At 43.5% G+C, this 21764-nt stretch overlaps 1 protein-coding gene across 3 annotated transcripts in view; it reads left to right on the top strand.

Annotated features, from left to right (window-relative positions):
- Window positions 1-21764, top strand: part of LOC125304405 (talin-1-like) — a 70262-nt gene that overhangs the window by 2218 nt on the left and 46280 nt on the right. For all 3 annotated transcript variants that reach the window (XM_048258645.1, XM_048258646.1, XM_048258644.1), the window contains exon 2: window positions 15816-15886. The gene's annotated coding sequence lies outside the window, so the exon portion shown is untranslated. The remainder of the gene's footprint in view (window positions 1-15815; window positions 15887-21764) is intronic.

Here is a 21764-nt window from a genome sequence, read left to right as displayed (position 1 = left end):
GTGCATTTCCATCCTGTGATGTAGCACATCATATCTGTAGTAGTATTGATTATTGCTGATGCCCCATATGCCATTAGTCATTACTGCTGGGAGAGTACACTTCCAATAATATCTCTTTTCCCTGCAGTCATGTCATGTACCACACAATGCCCGCCATCATAATAAACAACAAAACAACAATATCAACAACCAAAACATAGCACTAATTACCAGTTTTGTTAATAGTGTTGAATTACATTTGCAGCGAAAACTTTCATGCCGAAGCACCATCATTGATGCAATTAGACAAAACCATACTAATGCTGTTTTACATCTCTGTTACTGAACTAATAATTTGGCAATTACTTCACTACTGCTGCAGTGTGTGTGTGTGTGTGTGTGTGTGTGTGTGTGTGTGTACAAGCTGATAGTGTTGCATAATATTTTGTTATGGGTTTATATGGATGGTGTGAAAGCACTTGGCGTGAAAGACCTTGACTTGGCTACAAGGAGTAACTACTGAGAGACACTACTGCGCTATTATGATGGTGCCCAGTCAAGCTGGAGAACAGCAGGGCACCAGCCTTTTGCACCAACCCACCCCCCACCCCATACTACCCTCCTTCTTCAGTCGCCCTTGTCTGGTGCAACAAGGTTGCCATTGATAGCACACTGTGTTGTATTGTAGTGGGCTGGGAGGTGAATGAAGGCCTCCTTTGTCTGAGAGTGAGTCTGGGTGCTGCTACCGCAGGACCCGGCCGACTCCTTTTGAGACGAGAGGTAAAGGGCAGGAGGCGCTGGTGATTTACTGCCCTCACTGAGGGTGGTGGTGGTGGAGGGGGGTATCAGGGTTGAGGTCGGGGAGTCGAGATTCACTGACCTTGCAGTGTGGCATAATCATTGCAATAGCTTTATGGAGTTTGTAATTTCATGTGTACATTGACATTGTCCACTAGATATGTGGTGTGTGCATATGTAAACATAAGAGACAGGGATGTTGTCGTTGCTGTCAGGTGGAACAATGACAAAGAGGAAAGGTGATGGAACTTTCTTGACATGCAATGCATTTGTGACCTCAAGTTTTCTCTGAGGGGTACTGTAGATGACCCATACTGTCCTTGTGACACCCAGGAAAGTGTTCACAATCTTTTTTTCTTTCCCTTCAGTACTCAAGACAGCCAGCATCAAACAAATTCTTGATCTTCCTCCTGTCCCGATGGCATGCAAGAGCATAAATGATGATTGGTGAGGGTCATACTTGTTGCCAGTGTCCCGACCTAGACATGGCATGAATATATGGCACTAGGATTGCCTAATCTAAAATCTGACATAGTGTCCATCGTGAAAGGCAAAAATATTGTGTAGTCTGATCCCAGCCTCTCCTTCCCTCTCTCTCCAACTCACACACACACACACACACACACACACACACACACTCTAATGTATGCTAATGGTCTGATGGTCTACCTGTGTTTGCTCTAAAGGTTTTAGGCTGCCCCTTCCCATGGAAAGGCCGTTAGGATTGGAGACATGACTCTGGCCTTTGAAGTATTTCCAGCAGCTGGAAGCTAATGCCAGTCATAATATTTTGCACTTTTACTTTTTGAAGTTGACCTTTCCCGATGGGTCTGCCAGTTGAGACTAGTCGTACTGCAGTTTTTGCACGTTGATGTTTTCATGAAAAACAAAAGACGCGCTAAAGGAACAAAACGGGAAGAAAAGGATATTTCCCAAATGTGATTTCTTACAATCCGAGCCTTTGTTGTTTTTGAAAATTCGTTTAACGTTTCAGGTGCGGGATACGAGTCCTTTGAGTAACTGCTAGCACTAACTCATGTGAGGTTGTCTCTTTGGCTAGAGGCTGCAAAAAAAAACTTAACAGAGCTGGATCTTTCATTGCAATCAAACAAAGCTTTTTTAATGCTAGAAGCCAAAGTCTTGGAGACAGAACTGAAGGACAGCAAGGAAAGAGGATGTTCTGTATGATGTCTAGAGGATGGGCTTTTTTTGAAACTGGAAACTTATTGCTTTCTCACTGACTCCTGACTTGTATGGTTCCCTTTCTGCGGATGTTCTGTTGTCACAGTAACACTGTGTCCCAGCCACCTCCCTGTCGTTCCACTGTGATCACTAGTGGTCATTTTTACAGATGAGTAATCTCCATTAACCACATGTTACAAGTGGTACATTTCATGTACTTTTTTCTTCCAAAAGTTTCTCTCGTATTTCTCAACTGTGAGGTCATGGCTTCGTTTCCCCTGCATTTTTGCACTAGAGGAATTCTTCTTTTTTCTGCTCCATCACATGTATCGCCTACATGAAAGCACCAATCATGTGAAAGCCATCTTATTTTCCAGCCAGTCGGCTGGCCTTATCATTTGATGTGAGCTTCGAACACATGATGCTGTTTTCCATGATCTACAATGCTGCATTACTACAGCACTGTTGTTTCACTCGAACAACAGTGGAACAGCTGATCATATTGTACCTCCTCCATCACCTGGAGGACTGATATAGTCAGGCTAATCAGGGTACTCTCTTGTGTGGCAGAGACTGTGTCTGTGTGTGTCTGTGTGTGTCTGTGTGTGTCTGTGTGTGTCTGTGTGTGTCTGTGTGTGTGTGTAGTGGTTTGTTTGTTAATGTAATATGGATGGATGAATGGAAATGGATGGATGACTAACCTAAAGTTCTGCATGGCTCACCAGTTATACAAATATAAACTTCTGTCCTCATCGGTGCCTTAGTCACAGTTCATTCAGACAGTTAATTGAAAAAGGGTGTATTCAGTCCTAATTTAGCCACCATCATTCCTTCAGTTGTTGACTCAGCAGCACCCTGTCTTTCATCCATATGCAAACCTTATCAGACCTTTTTCGTATGTGTTTGGGCAGAGTGTGTTATTAAACTATATATGGCCCGAATGTTAACTGTTGAGAATATGAATGGGGATAGGTTTCACCGTGTTCTACAGTAAGTAGTGGTGGCGACCCGCATGTATTTATACACGGTAAGTACACAGTGGGTCTGGCGTAAAGTGTTTTTGGATGTATGAAGAGAGGAAAAAAGAAAGACACAGAAGGGAAGAGTGAAAAGAGACGGAAAGAGACAGCCACAGGATGTTTTCTTTGGACAGGGGTTATGGATGCCCCATAAGGGAGGTCACTGGGTGTGTCACTGACCCCAACAATGGTGAGAAACTATAAGGAGCATCTTGTGTACAACAGAAGACTCAATTATCTCGGTAGACCTCTCTCTAGTCTCTGTCCCCATAACAAACTGCCACAACTGTGCCCGTTGCATTCAGTATTGATAAACAGAGGTCAAGTTGCAGCACATGCATCATTCTGAATCAGCAGATTAATTTCAATACAAACCATATCAATCGTCAATTTATCTGCTGTTTGCCAGGACCACATTGCCAGCATTTGCAGTTGGTGTGCTCTCATCTCACGTACTCTCTCGCCCTAGTATGGTAGAAGCGGTTTGAGCTGAGAGAAAGGCTGGAAGCCCCTGCAGTGGTTGGATTTATGCGAGCACTGTGCATGCCCTGGCCCAGCCGCATTCCCATTTAGGAGATCTGGACGTGTGGTTTGTCTCAAGGTGCAGCAGGCCGCCCTCTTCCCAGTGTGTTTGCGAGCCAGCCATATTTGGTCAAAGCGCCACGCCAATGTTATTACTGTGGCGCAAGAAATCATTTGTTTTGGGAGTGCGGGCGGATTCCCTTGCCATGTAATAGGCTCAAAATGTGTAAAAGCTAATCAAGGTCAGTTGGCTTTAGATCATCCGTGTGATACTACAACCGGACTTGCTGTTGTAGAGGGATCTAATGTGATTCACATCAGTGAGTGGAAGCATGTTTGATATTTTATATATGAACAGGATGGGTGTGTGTGTGTATGTTAACTACATGGAGCTCAGTAGTTTATTTTCAGGAGCGTTGTCTGCACTCTGTACTTTTTATTTCAAGCTCCAAAATGGAGAAGTGTGGAGAACATGCCTAACAAAATAAGCATTTTCCTCTCATTTAGTTCAAACTTATAGCATTTACTTTAAATGCCATGATGAAGGTTTCATAGATTGGATTGTAGACTCTATTAGTTTTTCAGAAATGTAATAGTTCCCAATGTAATAAGAGTAAGACATCTGCTAAACACCATAAGCATAAATGTTGTGGTGGTAGGAAAGAGATTTTTATTTGATATAAATAAATTCTCCAAAGCAATAAGCAGCCAGTTTTTCCTCTAGTAATAGAGTTATGGCCATGAACTCCCTCACCACCTCATTTGCTATATGCTAATGCTTCTGCCTTGGTTTGTGTCATCCTTGCCTTTTCACATATGCCCTGAGAGCGTCATCCACTGCCCTACCTCATCTCTCTCCAAGTGATGGTTTACACGAAGCAACACTACCAAAGATACACAAAAGACATTCCTCTCCTGTGTTTGGCCAGGAGCTTATGGCCCATGTAGGATTTCTGGCATTGCTGGGCAGTTGTGTCATTGCTACAGTTGGAATCAAGCCGCACTGACTCAGTCTAAGCACTGCCCCCCTGAAACATTTGAGACCCAAGTATGAACAGAGTTGCTGGCCAAACCCAATATTTTTAGCAATTCTAGTAGTTCAGTTTAGCGTTTAAAAGGGAAAAACATGACCTGGTCACCACAGTATTTGGAAAGAATGAGTTGGATATTACTGCAAAGTATTGAAGAACAACACAGGTTATAGTCTTTGTAAATATCACCCTTCTAGTCATAATCCTCTGACTCATTGCTGTCTACTCCTAGTAAATGTCAGTTATATCTGTTTGTCTGTTCTTAATATGGTAGCAACTTGTCAAGCACTGGCATGATGGAGCTCGTAGTACAAACCAAGCCCATTCTACCAAAAAAGATCTGCTTCAACCCTCTTTGGTACCAACACACCAGTGTTTGAGTCGTTTCCCTCACCAAACTTATTTTGCCTTACAAGGAGCTGTCCTTTCAAGAGAGATGAATTCCAAAAAAGTTTTGAGTGAAAGTGAAATATTATGGCCCAGTCTAAGATAAGCCATTTTGTTTGCAAGCAGTGTTCTGAAAAACTGAAGGGCCGCAACAACAGATATATTCACTTTGAAATACTCCCCTGGAATTGTTTATAATGGGGAGAGCTTTTATTTTTTTGATTGCTCTTTTTCAGTGTAAGGGAAGTAATTGAACCGCAGGTTTTGCCTTCACTCTGGCTTATTTCTGCTGTCACTAAATGGCGTTCTGTTTATACACAGCCCAGCTTTGAATAGATTTTCTGTGCACCAATGGTAGTTCTTGTTCTTGTCCTTGACCCACATTTAGCGAGAGCAAGCAACACGCATTTACTGGTGGTGTCACGGACGATAATTGTGCTCACTTTAATTTGAGGTATTTGGTCTGTGAAGAAGCAGCTGCTCATCAAGTGTTGTAGGCTGTAATTTTGAAAGCTGTTTTGATGATGTGAAAATATCGGAACTCTCCACTTCCTCTTTTGAGATGGGTATGAACAAACAGGGATCCTTTCGCCCCCTCCTCTCATTCTTCTGGTCTCTTCTAATCTCTCTCTCCCAGTCCGTCTCTCTTCCCCCTCTGTCCATCTGTTGTGGCATGTATATCCTGCCATTATTCATGCAGCCCTCAATTGCTTTGCACTTTTCTTTTCTCACTATCAAGCAGATACTTCCTCAAAGAAGTACTGCAAAAAGCAGGTATCAGTGTGAGCGGAAAAATGGTGGACCGTAAATTATCTTCAGTAAGGCTCTTCCCTTATATATTGCTGGCATTTGCCATCAGGATTTGAGCACTGCAGTGTTACACCGTCTCTACAACACCAGCCCTGTCAGCACAAGACTGCTGCCACTTACTGTCACTGAGCTGCCACTTTTTGCGAAAGACGCTGTACAAGGTCTTAACAAGGCAGATTCAGGTCTGATGATCGTTTGTTTTTCTGCCCTACAGGCTCAGAAAAGAGCTCTTGTTAAAACTGGTATTTTGCGGTGTCCGCAAACTTCATTGTCACGGTAGATGTTCTGCAGGGTCCTCCTCATTCAGGATTCTTGTTTATTTTCTCTGTGATTCAGGACATGGTTCAATTCCAGCCAGTTTACATTCAGACCAATCACATCTACACCATGGACTAGTGTCAGCATTTTAGGGTTTGGAATGTGCTGTGATCATTAGAACTGACCTCAAAATAGAAGTGTTTTATATCATTCAAGTTTATAGCTCTCACTGCACAGTAAGTAAGCAGAAGTGAATGTAGTTTGTAATATGTCAGTCATTATTATCTCTCTTTTCTCCATTTCGCCATGGAGTTAGCATGTGTGTTTTTTTACCACCTTATTAATGAACTTCACAGAGGTTGGAGACAGCCCTTGTGTGTGGGCTACAAAGGTGAACTCGATTTGTTTAGTGCCATGACTCTCTTTTTGCACATGGAGGCCAAGGAAGAATGACAACATGTCACAGTGTAATTGGATTAATGGCTAAGTAGCTAGTGCTATTCATGCTATAGCGCGAGGCTTCCTTCTGACTGGTCATTCTCAGCGTGTGGTAAAAGAGCCCCATTGTTGCAGCTGACCATGGCTTTGTTTGCGATGAAATGAACCAATTTGCCCATAGGGAGCCATCATTTTTAATCTCTGTCAGTGTGGTCTGTTTGGCTAGTCTCTTATTATAACTAATACTAGAAAAATGAGTGGGCTTTCTCTGCCTAATCACATTAGGATGCATTTTGTGAGGTGAAATGAAAAGCTCATCCAAATATTCTAGATTAATAATTGTCAAATATTACATAAAAAAGATTCTTTTGTGTTTAACATCAAATAGATGTATTTAAGTGTTTGTTATAGACACCTTTTAGGCAAAGTTGCACACATGTTGTTCCCAGCACAATTACTTGGGTGGGTTTTACTCTTTAGTAATTCTTTGAATTCTTCAGAGGCCCGGTCACTCTCTACCCAAGCATGCCAGATCTGTAACTCCGGGGCCCGAGGCCCACAATGTAAACACTTTGCTGCTTGGCTGGCATCCTATCAGTTTGGCTCCACCATTTCAAAAATAAACTTTTTGGATACTCCTCCCCAGCAAGGAAACCTACACCCAAAGCTTCAGACTTATGTAAAAGTTTGATTTCCTTTATATAAAAACATATCATATACAGATGCATGCATACGTAAATGGTGTATGTTATTTATACTCTAATTAATTGAATTACTTTAATTAATGCTCATCTACCGTGCCTCTTGTCCTATATGGAACAACAACTGATGCAACTGGTTTCTTGATGGTCCATGTCACATCCTCCCTCTGTAGTTCTAATTAAAGTTCCCAGTTTCCTACTGAGGTCCCTCTGGCCCTAGGCCTTTAGGGAGTGTGAGATGAGTGTATTCCTCTGGGTCGTCCCCTACGGCCCTGTGAAGGAGACACGGCGGCCCTCCCTCTCAACCTCACTGGCCAAAGGTCCATGGAGAATCACTGGAGGAATTCTGAAAGAATGCGGGACGGAATTCCACCAAGGAGCTGCAGCTTGGGAAGGAGTGTGTGTGTGTGTGTGTGTTTGTGTGTGTGTGTGTTTACTTCCTTGCTATACATTTTCACTCCAGCAGATTCAACAGACCTGGGTCTGTTTCAAGGGCCTGGCTGGCCTTTGAAGTTTACTGAATTTTTTAAGGTGTTGGTGATTTTAATGCCAGGTTGATTTGTGGAAATTAAACTTCAAATTACTGGAAATTTCAGAGCAGGGAACCTTCTGCTGAAACTCAAAGGATTTAGCTCATTACATTTTATGAATTGGACCAGAGCAGTAGCACAGTGACTCACCACAAGCAGTTATCTAGACACGAAACTGTCTTTGTTAAACAGATGGCTATTCAGTTGAAACTTTTTGCAAAGCTTAATTGTTGGTGCACTGCACTGCCAACTGAAGAGATGGTGAAGCTCAGTTTTGCGTATCTGCTTGAAAATGCAGAGTATGCGTCAAAGACATCACTCTTGTCAACAGCCTTTCCTGAGTTGAACTGGACTGCCTCCCTTTTTTAAACATAGACAAGCCCACTTTTCTTTGCTTTTCAGCCGATTACTGTGCTATGCACGGCAGATACCCTGCATTCTACATTTGAATGTGTACAGAGAGAAAGAGATTAAAGCCACGGATTTATCTGACCGATCAAGCAGATGTTCGAGGACTATTGCTTACATTCCCCCCGTGTTAAAGCCATCAAAGCCCCTGCAGATCCGCTGTCAGCAGGAGACTGAGGGAGCAGACTGGAGTGGCCTTGGTGGGCTTCACACTGGAGTGGCGAAAGTCACAGTTTAATGGTGCTGGGGCTCGAGCTGGGAACAACATATGGGTCTGGTGTGTGCACCAGGAGACCGGAAAAACCCCCTTTACCCAGATATCGCTCGCAGTCATGCACCGCAGCTGGGTTTGTGGAGTGAATGTGGTAAAGTTGTGGAGGGAAATTAAATGCATGACTCTTCTTTGTAGTGGCACTTTTATGGTGCGTGTATGCATAGAGAATGTACTAATGATTCTTGTGTAGACTTCCTACTGTGAATTGGATCGCTGAAAATGTGAGATAAATGCTATGAAGTTTAACAGTTTGGATTTTGGTCCAAATCCAGAACTCTAACAGATGTGAAATGCCCAGATGTTTGCTCGAGGTAAACCTTGAGATACCTGTCCATATCCACTGTTTGTGTTGCGTTAACCAAGTAGGACCTCCCCTGCCCATCCCATATTTTCAATGTGCACATTTGTTACAACAGATAGGACAGACCAAAAGACGCCAGCCTTGTGTGTTTTGTAAATATACACGGAAATTAGCCCCATGACTTCCATGTGGTGGAGCCCGATGAATGAATGGTGGTGCTTCTCCTGATGTGATGGCAACATTCTGCTCCTCTGGCCTGCAGAGATAAAGTCATATTATTAATAATCGCATTGTCCGCCGTCCTGCCTTGGTGAGCTGATTGCCATGAAGTTCGGTTAGATAGGCTCCCTGGGAGACATGCGATGACACAGCCTGTGGTCAGAGATAGGCGAGGGCGGGAGGTCAAGTGATGCAAACCAGCTCTCCCTCGAACGCTGTCCTTTAGTGACCAGTAGGTCAAGGAAATGACTAGACTGAGTGGGGAAAGCAAAGAGGGCAGATTACGACTGGCTGATTGTCAAGTGGACTGCCTGCTTAGGCATCATCAGGACTATGGTTGTAATTACAGTGACTGGCAGGGTGTCTATGCTTGTGTCTAGTTATGTAGGTAGACAGAGAAGGCTGTGTTGCTTACCTTACAGAAAAATGTTACACTGTTGCCACATGTGTATTAGGGACCATACAGGATAGCAACACAAAAGGTGATGGATAAATGGTGGTGGGTAGGTTTTGTAGCTTTAGCTAGAAACCATGGTGAACTCAAATGCATTTACTGGTTAATGTGAATAATAATATGGGACCCTTTAGAAGATATCTGGTTTCAGTGAATCTATCCAGATAAAGCAGAATCATACTAGACACAGATGTTCACAGGAAAAGAAAGATTTTAAGTGTTACTGGACACCATCCCCTCATCATAGTCATATTGACTTGGCCTTACTGTTGTGTCTGAAGATGGATTTTAGTGTTTCCCACATATTTTAGGTGTTTGCAGTTGAGCCAAAGTAAACCGACCACAGTGTTATGGTACCGTTTCAAACATTGTCACCAGAACACAATTAACACACAACTTGGACGCACAGCTGTTGGAAGAAATATGTTGTGTCATTTTATATCTACAAGCTGCAAATTCAAAGGAAAAGTACTTTCCCATTATAACAGCAGAAAATCATCCAAGCAAATGACCAGGATCTCTTGCACTTTCACACTTCACATCCAGCTAATGGATTGGCCCAGGATCAGCACTGCATTATCACGATTCATTATTTCTTTGGAGGAGATTTTCTGGAGACACACATGCAGTCAGAAACACAGATTTTAATTAGTCTCCGGATTTGGCCTCATACCGATGTTCTCCATCCTTCTCTCCCCAGACTGAGAGCTAAGCCACCCGTTTCTCAACCGCATGGCCAACATTGTTTACAAGGATTTGCGTAATCTCTGGCAGAAAGCACAGACATGTACTGGCAGCTTGCATGCAAGAGTCTCACTGTCAAGAGGTTTCTCTGTCTGCAACCGTGCAACTTCCATACATCATCCATCAAAACACCCATACTCCCTGCTTTGAAACACAATGCTCTATATGCTGCGTGCTGACCTTGGCCATTGAAATCATACAGGTCATGGAATACAGCTCACGCTGTCATTATATGAAGGCCCATATTGATTGGTTGATCCGCTGAGGCGAAATGTTGTAAAGCAGAGCAGAGCAGCTCCAGACTTGTTTCCCTGGGTGATTGTGTAACTTGACAATTGTTGTAACTTGAAACTGTCAGTACAGTTTCTTTTGAACAGTATTTTTCTCATTTTAAGCAATAGACCCTGGTTTAGGATCTGCGTAGCTATATTAAAGAAACACAATGTAATTATTTTACATTAAACATAATGGCTTCAAACTCATGCTACTCTGGAGAATGAAGTCTCTGACATTGCTAATGTGTGCCTGGAACACCTGGAATTGAACTCGTAATGTTGGTGTCAAGGGTAGGAGCATGATCCTTTTTGTCAGTTTTTGATGAATTGGGCACATGTGCATGGGCACATGTGCATGTGTTTTGCAATATGCTTGACTTGTTTCTGAAGGTAAAATATGCACTTGACCACGTCGCATTGTTTACTAGGACACACTCGCATATTTCACATTGCAGCTTGACCTTGTGGTATCTTTCTCTTTTTTTTGTCAATTCCTTTTCGCTCTTGGACTTTGCTGTGGGAGAGCAGAACTTGTTTTGGGGAGGAGTGCCTGACTGACTGTAGTTCAGTTCAGGCTGTGAGACTCTGGCTGCATTGGGCTGTGTCAGGCATGGGCTATTTATGATCCACTGGCAGAGAGCCTGTTGTCCACTCGGGGAGTGGCGGCCGCTGTCATAGGTTCCTCTTAGCGACCGTACAAAAACACACCATCTTCTCTGCCCCGGATGAGTTATTTGAACACTCGCATGGTGCCTCTGGATTGCAAGAAATCTGACAAATGAGTCATTTTTCCACGACTCGAAGAATCATGAGCGGAAAACCTTGACACTCCCTTTCTGCTGACTGCAGTCAGATGTGGGAACACCGGACGGCGGAGATGGTAAACCGGCCTAATTAAGTGCGCAGGCAGCTTGATTGAGATGTACAGCATCTCGGTGTCATGGCTGCCATGGGGTAGTGCACTGGTGAGTCATCATGGTGTGACCTGAAACCTCGAGAGAACAACGTTCTGGTCTGGCTATTCTGACCGCTGCCAATCCATAAAATGTGTAATGACTTTTAAAATGACTTTTTAAAGACAAATATATGACCTTTTCAGCTACTGATCTCCGTCTGGCCCCTTCATAATTTTTTCCATCTGCATTTGGAATGAATACCCTGTCTTGACATTAATGTTTTTTTCCCCCAATTTTTCCTTCAATATTTGCTTTAAAGATGAATGTTTCTCATCAGCCGGCTTGAGCAGCTGGAATCATACTTTAGTTCCATGGTGAAGGTCATTCATTAACTTCTGCTCAACAATATTGCAGCAATATATAAAGAAAACACTCAGGGAGACCGTGTCCTTAAAGGGAGACAGGTGCACAGTGAAAACGTCACCATATTAAATGAGGGCCGATACACCAGCATGTTTTGGTGTGTGTGTGTGTGTTTGGGATGGGGGGCGGTGTGATGTCTATCTAATGACCCCAGAATGACCCTTTGTAAGCGGAATGTGGCTGCCTTCCGTGAAGTGATTTAAAGCGGTGCTGAATTTAGCAGCTGGTTGGCCGTCCGTCCAGCCAGGCAGGAGATCCGAGTGAAGGAAATAAGTCATCCAGCCCTCCCTCCCTGTGTATCATATCAGGGAAGACTTGGCCACCCTCCCGCTCACGTCAGGTTAAACCTTACAACGGTTGAATGGTGGCCAAGACTGTTTACCTACTTTCTGTGTCGTCATGGAACTTTTTATATCTTAAACTAGCCAAGGCAGTATTTGGCTAATGTTGGCATTTGATGTTCTACTGGTAGGCAAGGCAAGAGAAGGCAAGTTTATTTATATAGTGCATTTCTTACACATGGGTTATATAATGTGCATTACATAAACAAAAGCAAAGAATAGTAAATAATTGTAAATAAATTCATAGATCTGTTCAGACGGTGTGTAGACATAGCCACATCAAAGAGCACACAGAAATGATCAGATAAGTCCTTAATAGTTGTAGAGACATTGAAACCCTTTGTGATGAAATAGTCAAACTCTATGCAAATGGCTGACAACAGTTCACCTACTCTTCAACCAAAGATCCTTGATTACTGACCGCTCCGCTTCAACCCTCTCTGCCTCAACTATTCAAGAAACTTTAGCCAAATGTTTTGGAGGTCTGTAAATAGTCAGTAGCAAAACCTGCGGAGAACACTTAATAAGTACTCAATGAATGGAAGCGAGGCAAAAAGGAAATAGTTTTTCTTGCAGATTCAGTACTGTTGCCACGAGCTCCAGAAGTGGCAGAGCGTCCTGCTTGGCCCGTTGGAAGTGAAAAGTAGGGTTCAGCTCCTCACATTAGGCCCAGGCGTCTTCAGAGGCCCCATACTAATGGGGGCTAATGCGCCTGCTGGCCCCCTCAGGGGCTTGGCGTACAGTGCTGTGCATGTTGATTACAGCATCAGCTCCCCTCTTCCTGCCTAATTAGCCGCTCGCATGCTGCGAAAGGACGGGCGGACGTCCCTCCTGTCCTGGCTGCCGCCCTGCTCACACCCTGGCGCCTGCTTAGATACAGTTACCGGGGTGTGAAAAGAGAGGGGGGTGGGGGCGTCTCGCCTTTCGCCCGCTGTATTTTCATATCGTCACTGATAGGAGCGGTCAGGAATAAAAACATAAACACCCGACCCTGCCTGACCAGCAGTCTGTCTGCAGCCACTGCTGCTGGAGTCAGTCTGTCAGACCCCTCTCAGGTTTTTGTACCCAAAAAAAAATTGGTTGTTGGGGGGGTTGCTGCATGTAGACCGTAGTGTCTGTACCGCAATCAGGTCCAAGTGTCCAAGGGAATAACACTATATAAATGAAATGAAAGCAAAACTATTATGCAATTCTATATTGCCCATGGTTCTTTATGATGTCTAGCACTAAAGAATTTGTCAATCATTGTTCATGCTCATGTAAAGTAACAATTGCTTTATTCATAGTAGTGCATCCTGTCTCAGACCCAACCCTCTTTAACCTCCCACCCCCACCATTAGTTTCCACCCAAAAGAGTATGAGCGGCACCCAACACAGGACATGCTGGACTGGTCAGAGAATGAGTGCCCTGTTTTGTCCATTAATGCTTTTGTGGGCTGTTTGGTTCTTGGAAGACCAACCCCTACCCAAGCCAAGCCCCCACCCCCCACCAGCCCCCAGATTGTTTGTGTGGAAGCTGGGAGGTTATGAGGAGCCCAGTTCGGACTTCCTCTCCTCTCACTCAGGATGGGCTGAGTGCAGCTCGAGGAAGGGTCCGCAGTGTGGTCTTTCACTTCTGCTGTACAACACAACAGGGAACTACTAGGGATATGTGGTTGTGGTAAATGGCAGTTGGATTTTGATAGTGGGAATTCCTTTTCACAGAGTTGGACATTCTTGTGAGGAAAACATTCCAGACAGTTGTAATCTTGCTCTTAATACGTTTGAAGAAAGTCATGTGTATAGATTTTCTTTTATCATTGTCATAACAAACATTGTGGACATGCATTAACATTACACCGTTCAACTTGATCTCCTTTTGTGATGAACTACTCTCTGTCTTTCCCTCTTTCTGTCTACAACTATGCACATGTTTTGCCTTAGACAGCTTCCATGTTTTATTTTCCTTGTTTTTTTTTTTTTCTGGAGCTAAACAAACACTCCTGTCCCTCTACTGAGTCTAATTGCACCGGATGCAGAGCTCCCAGCTGTGGGAGAGCCAGCTGGTTGCGCTGCACTCTGTGCTCCGTGTGCTTCTCCAGATAGCTAAAATTCCCTTTTATGGCATTGCAGAGGCTTTCGAGACAGGAAATGACATCATGACTCACTGAGGTAGTGAGTGAACGAGCGAGCGAGCGAGAGATACAGAGAGAGAGAGAGAGAGAGAGCTTCTGCCACTACTGTGAAAGCATTCCGTATGGCCTGAGAGACTGTCTGCCCAGAATTTGAATCCTGACACTTCACCTAGACGGGAGCAGAAAATAGCTGCAGCCGCGGCGGCAGCAGTGACATCACCAGGCTCGAGATGTTATTTCATGGGCAATGGAATGAGTGATAACGCAGGGCCAAAATAAAATTCACAGGCGCTTTTACTGCTCGGGGACTGTGTTGATTGACAACAAGTGACCAGAAAAGAATTCGGTTCACGCGGGGAGAAGTGAAAAGGAGAGTGAGGTTTTAGGTGTTGACATCAGTTAAGGGGAAGGCTGCAGAGGACATGCAAGATGCAACAGTGCTTTTGAAACCCTGTACGTGTGTGGTGTGAATATGTATGTGTGCATGTGCATGTGAAAGAGAGGGTGTACTTTTATTTACGAGACAGAGAATGAGACCAAGAGCTTATGATTTAACTACACATATTATATTCTGTATTTTTATGTTTTGAGGCTTGCTATATTTCTGTACATTCTATTCCTTGGCAATACTATTTGTTATTAAATGGTCATACCAATAAAGTATATGAATTGAGTGCATTTTTCACTCAAATAGTGAGTGAATGAGCGTGTGTCTGTGTGTGTGTGTGTGTGTGTGTGTGTGTGTGTGTGTGTGTGTGTGTGTGTGTGTGTGTGTGTGAGTGTGGACTGTATGTGTCGGTAATGGGAGAGGCTCTACGTTCTCTTACACAGTAGTGACGTTCTAGGCTGCCCCTCCCTCCAGGAAGTGAGTGCGAGAGTGAGTAAGTGAGCTGCAGCAGGTCTGCAGCATTACCGGAGTGGGACGTGCCCAGCGTTACACACAGCTCAGCTGAACATTACTCACACTCATCCCCAGCTCTTCAGTCTCGCCGCTCTCCATAAAAGAAATAACAAAACTGACCGGTGTATGCATCATTTGCTTTGGGTGGGGGAATCCCGTGCAACGCTACCAGCCCCTTGAGACCACTCTGATTGTTTTTTTTGTTGTTTTTTTTTTAAAACATGGCTTCGAAAAGTTTGGACTGCATTGCAGATGGATATTAAAGAAAGAATAAGCTTTGCCTCTTACCCTTTTAAGTAGGTGTTTACCCATTTCTGCATGTAGGTGTTTTAGTGATGACTGATGTTGTGGATTTAAGTTTTGCATGGGAGGGCAAAGATTTGTTTTTGGCGCTAAACATGTAAGTCTAGAGACCAGGGAGATCTTATCTGACCCTCCAGGAGATGTGGCATTGCCTACTCTGGTGTAAGTTTTATGACTGCACTCTGCATGTAATCCCTATCAGCTTTTCACCCCTTATTCTTGGTGTGCATACCAACTCTCCCCTTACTGCTTGTCATTTATCAGCAGTACTTCGGCACTGGGGGAAGCTTTCAGTTATCTCGATCAAGACAGACAGTGCAGACTGAATTTTCATCGAGCTGTCTGCTGAGGTTTTGATCTGTTAATAGATATCACCATGATAAATTATTGCTTCTAGACTTGATTAGTTTCCGTACATGAAGGAAAGACGTTCATACACTCTGTATTGTAAGCTGTGTTAAACACAATATCACTTTTACATTTTTCTCTCTCTCTTTCTCTCTGCAGTGAAACGAGGAGACCCCAGACTGCCATTTTCAAACGGGAGGACCTCTCCCATAACCACAAGTTTCTATCAGGTAACATATTACACTCTAATGAGAACCCCCATTGCAGAGGTCTGTACTCAAATGTGTTTATTGATCATCTCTACTACTGTGGATGATCAGTAAATGCTTGACTGTGTTTTAATTTGGTTTAGAATGTTGGTAAGGATTTATCAGAAATGTATTTTTTATCAGAAATATATTATTGGAACTTCTAAGATTTAAACTGGCAGGTCCTCCAGGTTACAGCTTTTCTCTCAAGAAAGGCCCTTTGTGACTGCTTAGGTTTCCACTGACTAGTTCATACACGTAAGTTATGACAAAATAGGTTATCCAATCACATCTTTCCCCATCTTTAGCTGTAGCTGTAACTGTTGTTTCAATTTCAATTTGGAATTTCAATTGTCATTACTTCCTTTTGGCTATGATCTAGCTGTCACTAATTGAACTAACAGAAAATCCACCAAGCCACACTCCTCTTTATTGAAGGTTTCCACAGTAGAGTCCCGTGGAAACCTGTGCTGCCAGTGATAGACATACAATGCTTGCATGTAGTACCTTTAAAAACTTCCTGTCAGTTTATTACGGTGAGGACTTGTCCTTACCGAGAAAGCACCCAAGTGTGTCATTTGAGCTATATGTGTGAACACGTAATTGATGCTGTCAGGGGCCCCCTTTTTGCAAGCTGAGGCCAACAGCTGTCTCAAGATACACCCTGGGGCCACCACTTAGCACAGCGTTCTAATTTGCATGCCTTGTTGGTGAGACCACTGTACACTTGCATGTTTTAAGAAGAGTCCAATGTTCTGCCCCATTTCCTCTCATCCCAAGTCTGTACATATTCCATTATTTAGCCTTAGCACACACTGGAAGTGTGTTTATGTTGTTAGACGTGCCGTGATTGGCAGGGTGGATATTAGTCACGGGCGTCTCAGTATTTCAACCTCTGACCCTTTCTTTCAGTACCAGATGCCAGAGGTATGAGTGAATGTTGCTCACTTTCTAATAGTGGAAATAGTGGCTTATTCTATGAGTAGCGCACAAGCCACTGATTAAGATTTTACCAGAAAGACTCATCAGGGCTCTCTGCTGTATGTGCAGTTAATTGGGTTTGTAAATACTATCAGACTTTGGTATTTACTCTGAAAATGACACAACTGTCTGGATTAGCTGTTGTTTTAAGCTTTTGTTTAGTCTGTGACCTCAGTGTGACTATAAACAACAGAGGTTTGTTGTCTGAGGACAGGAGGTGAAATTTAAACAACCTGCCAAGTCTTCTGTCTGACGTGTCAATTCTTGGGCAGTGAAAATCTGGTCATTGTGTACCTGGTCAGTGAATTGAATTTACGGGAATTCTTAAAGAAGCTTCTTCAGCTTCTCACCTCATTAGGGATGTCCCGATCCAGCTTTTTGCGATTCCGATCCGATACCGATATTGTAGCTTTTAGCATCGGCCGATACCGATACTGGCCGGTCCAAGCATGTATTAAAGATTAAAGATATGTACTTATTTTGTTGTTTTTGGTGCTGGCTGCAGTCTGAGCATGATGTGGAGATTCTTCTTCACAAAGGTGATCATTTCAACATGCTCAGGTGTCAGCCTGCTCCTGTGCTCATCAATGATAAGTGAGACTGCGCTAAAAGCCTCTCACTGTTGCGTTTTAAAAGCTTAAACTGATGCCACAACTGGTCTGGGTTTGCTGAAGTAACCTAGGCTACAGGCTGCATTTATTACAGAAAATCAAGCAACATAGCAAGTAGGCCTATCTACACTATTTAGAGACAGGAGCTTAGGTTTACCGCGACAACAGCTGTCACTAATTCACATCGTCGTAGGGCTGCGCCCGATGCACAGACTAAACGGTAAAAAAGTTATGATAGCCTACTGGAAGCTTCTACCCTTTTGGATGTGTAGAGTTGTAGGCCTAGGTGCACTTAGTTGTTAGTTTTGAAATTAAATCGCTTTGTTAGGCTAGGCGATTGAAAAATAGGGAAATTAAAGTGCGTGCTGTGCCTATACATTACACAAAAATCTTAAATCGCGGAGATAACATTAGTTAGACAGGCAAAGCTGTCAGCAGCAACATGCATAAGAGCCATAGTAAGAGGGTCTCATGGACACTTTCGGGTCGCGGTTAACATTAGGCTATATTAATTCAACTGTGACATGAAATGTTTGCTCGATAACTTTAAATTCTTAGTGGGACATGCACAGACAAGTGGGATGCTGGACAGGTCGCTAGGTGTGCTGAAAAACGCGGACCGGATTTGGGGGGGAAAGCTGAAAAAAACTGGAATGGATTACCTACATCGGTGCGCTGGAAAACACGGACCGGAGTTTTGAAAACAAACTGGATCGGGAGACCGGATCGGGATTTGCCCGTGCAGGCCGATCCCATATTTTTTGCTAATATCGGCGGCCGATCCGATCCAAATATCGGATCGGGACATCCCTACACCTCATATTTAGTCTTTGTGTTATTATCTTAAAATGTCTTGGGTTCAAATAAACTGCACTGTTGATTAAGAGTGATTTAGTAACAATGAAGATGTCATGACTTAAGTAATAATCTTGGCTTGAGCTGCGATCGACATGGGTATCTGCATCTTATTGTATTATTACTGCTCAGTGCAATGGTTTGGCCTCAAACAGAGGAACTTGAGGCACGTCTTTCAATCAGAAACCGAAATGTGACATGCTCAAGTCCTCTTCTCACCTATAGTCAGCCGAAACTGTGTCGAGAGGTCTGGAGACAGAAGAGAAACCACGCAAAAAATTTTTTTTCTCTCTTTCTTTCAATAACTTTTTTGTGCATCTATTTTCAGAGTTGCTGGGCAGTAGGGCTTAGGCCGTTGACCCCAGAAACTGATCCTTTCTGGGCCCACACGGGGCCAAAGAGTAAGAGCTCTATTTATACCACTGGCCCCGGCCTCCCCCTCCAAACGGCTCATTGTTTTAAAAAAGGGAAGTATGAGAGACCAGCCCACTGCAGCTGCACAGCCCGGACAGTTCAAGAACGTTATCATGTACAAGTCTTTCTGAATAGCAAGTGCACATTATCTGCAGCTTGATGCATGTGGTGCGCTGACTACAGCTTGAAGCAATACTGTAAAACTATTTGCTGGTTTTTAGCATAATTTGGTTTTTAATAAGCAATACTTTTTAGTATAATCATTTGAATTAGTTTTGATGAAATGTGGTGATGTGAAGGACAGGAGTACACACCTGGCATTTCCACTGGCTATCCAGGCTGTGCGTTATGTTGTTCTGTGGTATGGGTCAGAACACCTCAGGAAAATGTGAGGGAAGCCATCACAGCATGACATCACCAACAATATCAGCAAAAGACGCCAGTTAGCATGTTGGCAGGCTTTTATCAGTGTAAACAAGGCAGTCTGTGGTGTTTACAAGGTTTCTGTGCACTTTTTAACCAGGCAGCACGCTATTTTTAGACCAAAACTCCATGATGTTTTCTTTAATATGTTGTATTTTATTGTGTCCACACATACTTTCCTCATTGTTGTTGAAGACTGTGAGGTACATAACACCATACCATAGACTACTACTCACTTACACACGTACATTGCACAAGACTATAGATGGTCTTTTGTTGAGCACTGAATTTGGGACGTAACCATGAACAACCATAAACTCCTGGGAAAAAAATACTTCAAGCAAAGAAGTTTGCACAGTGCTGTATTCCCACAGTATGCTCCTCACCTGAAGACAGACGGAGGGGGTACGCCATTTGGAGAGACAGACATTAAAACGTCATCCACAAATAATTAATGGGCCGGCTAGCTCCACTTTAGTCCACATTCGTAGTGCACTGCAACCATGCAGCTACACACATAATGCCATTATAAGACCAGCTTCAGTTGTAGTCATACTAGCTTAATCATTCTGGTGCTGTGTAAATCATCGTTTCAGTCGAGCCCTCATCTCTTCCCCACACGCAGCTGTGTGCTGTCATTCCTAGCTTGGAGAGAGAGGTCTGTGGTTTATAGGGGTCCCTCGGGCCGCTGGCCTTTTGAATTCACTCACTGGCTAATCTTCAGAAGCAGATGTGTGACTTCTTTTACCCTCTCTCAGATTTCTGCCGACGGGGGGATTTTTAGGGTGACAGTCATTACTTTTATCTCATATCTCAAGTCATTAAAGCTGAATTATTCTACTTGTAAGTAATCTCAGTCATATTAGGTTTGGATGTAGATGTTCATAGATGTTTGTCTCTCTTTTGAGAAATATTGTCTTCCTTGACAATGTGTCTTTTGTCATGAAGTTGGTTATCAAGCATGTTTTAAGTTTGGGACTTTATTGAGGTCTTGGTTTGGTAATTTCTTGAGGCTTTCATGATGGGGTCATGAAACACAGCACCCCATTAACTTGACCTCAGAGCTGACCTTCCATACAGCATGTCTCCTCCTATAAAATTACTGGCATACCAACAAGCTTGGTGATAAAGCCACATTATCCATTAACTATCAAAAAGCCTGTGGTGTTTTTTTCTGCCACGTTGGGGGTGGTTGTGTTGAAATGTGATAGATAGACATTTTTATTAGTTCATTGTTTTGAGGCAAGGGATCTGCACATTCCTCAGATCTCTGGCAAAGTTTGGGAACAAGTCAGAGCAAGAGTCAAACTCTTTCAGATGAGGCATCAAAGCCTCGTCCTATACTTTGAATTTCTGTCGCATTCGACCACAAACAGCTGAGGGAGGACTTTGACATGCAAAACAAAAAAAACGTCTGTGACTGAACTGGGGAAAGGAGTCGGGGAGCTTAAGTTTAAAAATGTGGAAGAGCATTTTTTGCTTTGCATCACGTGTGTTTCTGGTTAACCAGACAAAAGGCACTCTGGCCACGATTTATATTAAGTATCCTGTAGTTATTTGTACTTAACAACACCGATAATATGAATAGATGAAAACAGTGTAGTTTTTATATAGTACATGTTGTACTTGGGGTTTAGGCAAGGGCTACTTTGAAGTTTAGGGTCTGTGACGTGTAAGAACATGTACGCGCACATGAGAAGTGCACAGTAATATTTATTCAATTCAATTTGTTCACTTCAAAACATGGGACGGATCTTTTGAGTGTACGCTGTAGAAGAACTGCTGCACTGTGACCGATTGCTAGTTGACTCTTCCTGAGTGACCGCTCTGGGCTTTGTGGTAGGTGTCTTGTTTTATTTTCATCCACAGCTCGACCTTGTTTTTTCCGACCGGGGATGCCTCCCTCTCTATCTTTCTTTCTTTCTTTCTCTTTCTCTCACATGCTGCTGGGGCCTCTTTAACTCTGCAGCCAAAAAGACGACGTCAAAAGCCCGCCATTAAAGCACTGCACCACCCCCCCCCCCCCCCTCCCTCGCCCCCAAACTCTCCTAAATTTGGAGTGATGATCAGGGGGTCTGGAATGCTGCCAGGAACCCCCACACCTTCCCCTCAGGCCATGTGAGAACCAGGCCAAATGCCCAGCAGGGACCACACCAGTAGTCAATGAGCGTGAGGAAAGATCCCCACGGGCTTGTGAAGGATCCGGCTGCTGGAGGCATCCACTCCTGAACAAACGCAGCCTCGGAATCTGGATAAACTCTGTTCCTGTGTGTGAGGCACATGATCTTTTATTTTTAAAAATTGTATTTTTTAAGGCCTAATCCATTTAAAACCAATTGTTCCTCTGAGAGAACATTACCTGTTGCACAAGCCTTGAATCATCACATTTTAGGCATGCCCAGACTACATCGTGTGTGTGTGTGTGTGTGTGTGTGTGTGGATCGATGCTCCTATCATGTGTCCACAATTCCACTGGATCTGGAGGATGCTAAACGCACTGGTTAACCACATCACCCTTTAAGACCCTTGCATCATTTCAAGTAAACCCTGAACTGGTGGGCTGTTCCACATGTTGT

This window comes from Alosa alosa, chromosome 12 (genome assembly GCF_017589495.1).
Source record: "Alosa alosa isolate M-15738 ecotype Scorff River chromosome 12, AALO_Geno_1.1, whole genome shotgun sequence".
In the NCBI taxonomy this organism is placed as follows: domain Eukaryota; kingdom Metazoa; phylum Chordata; class Actinopteri; order Clupeiformes; family Clupeidae; genus Alosa; species Alosa alosa.
This window is presented reverse-complemented; position numbering and strand designations above follow the sequence as displayed.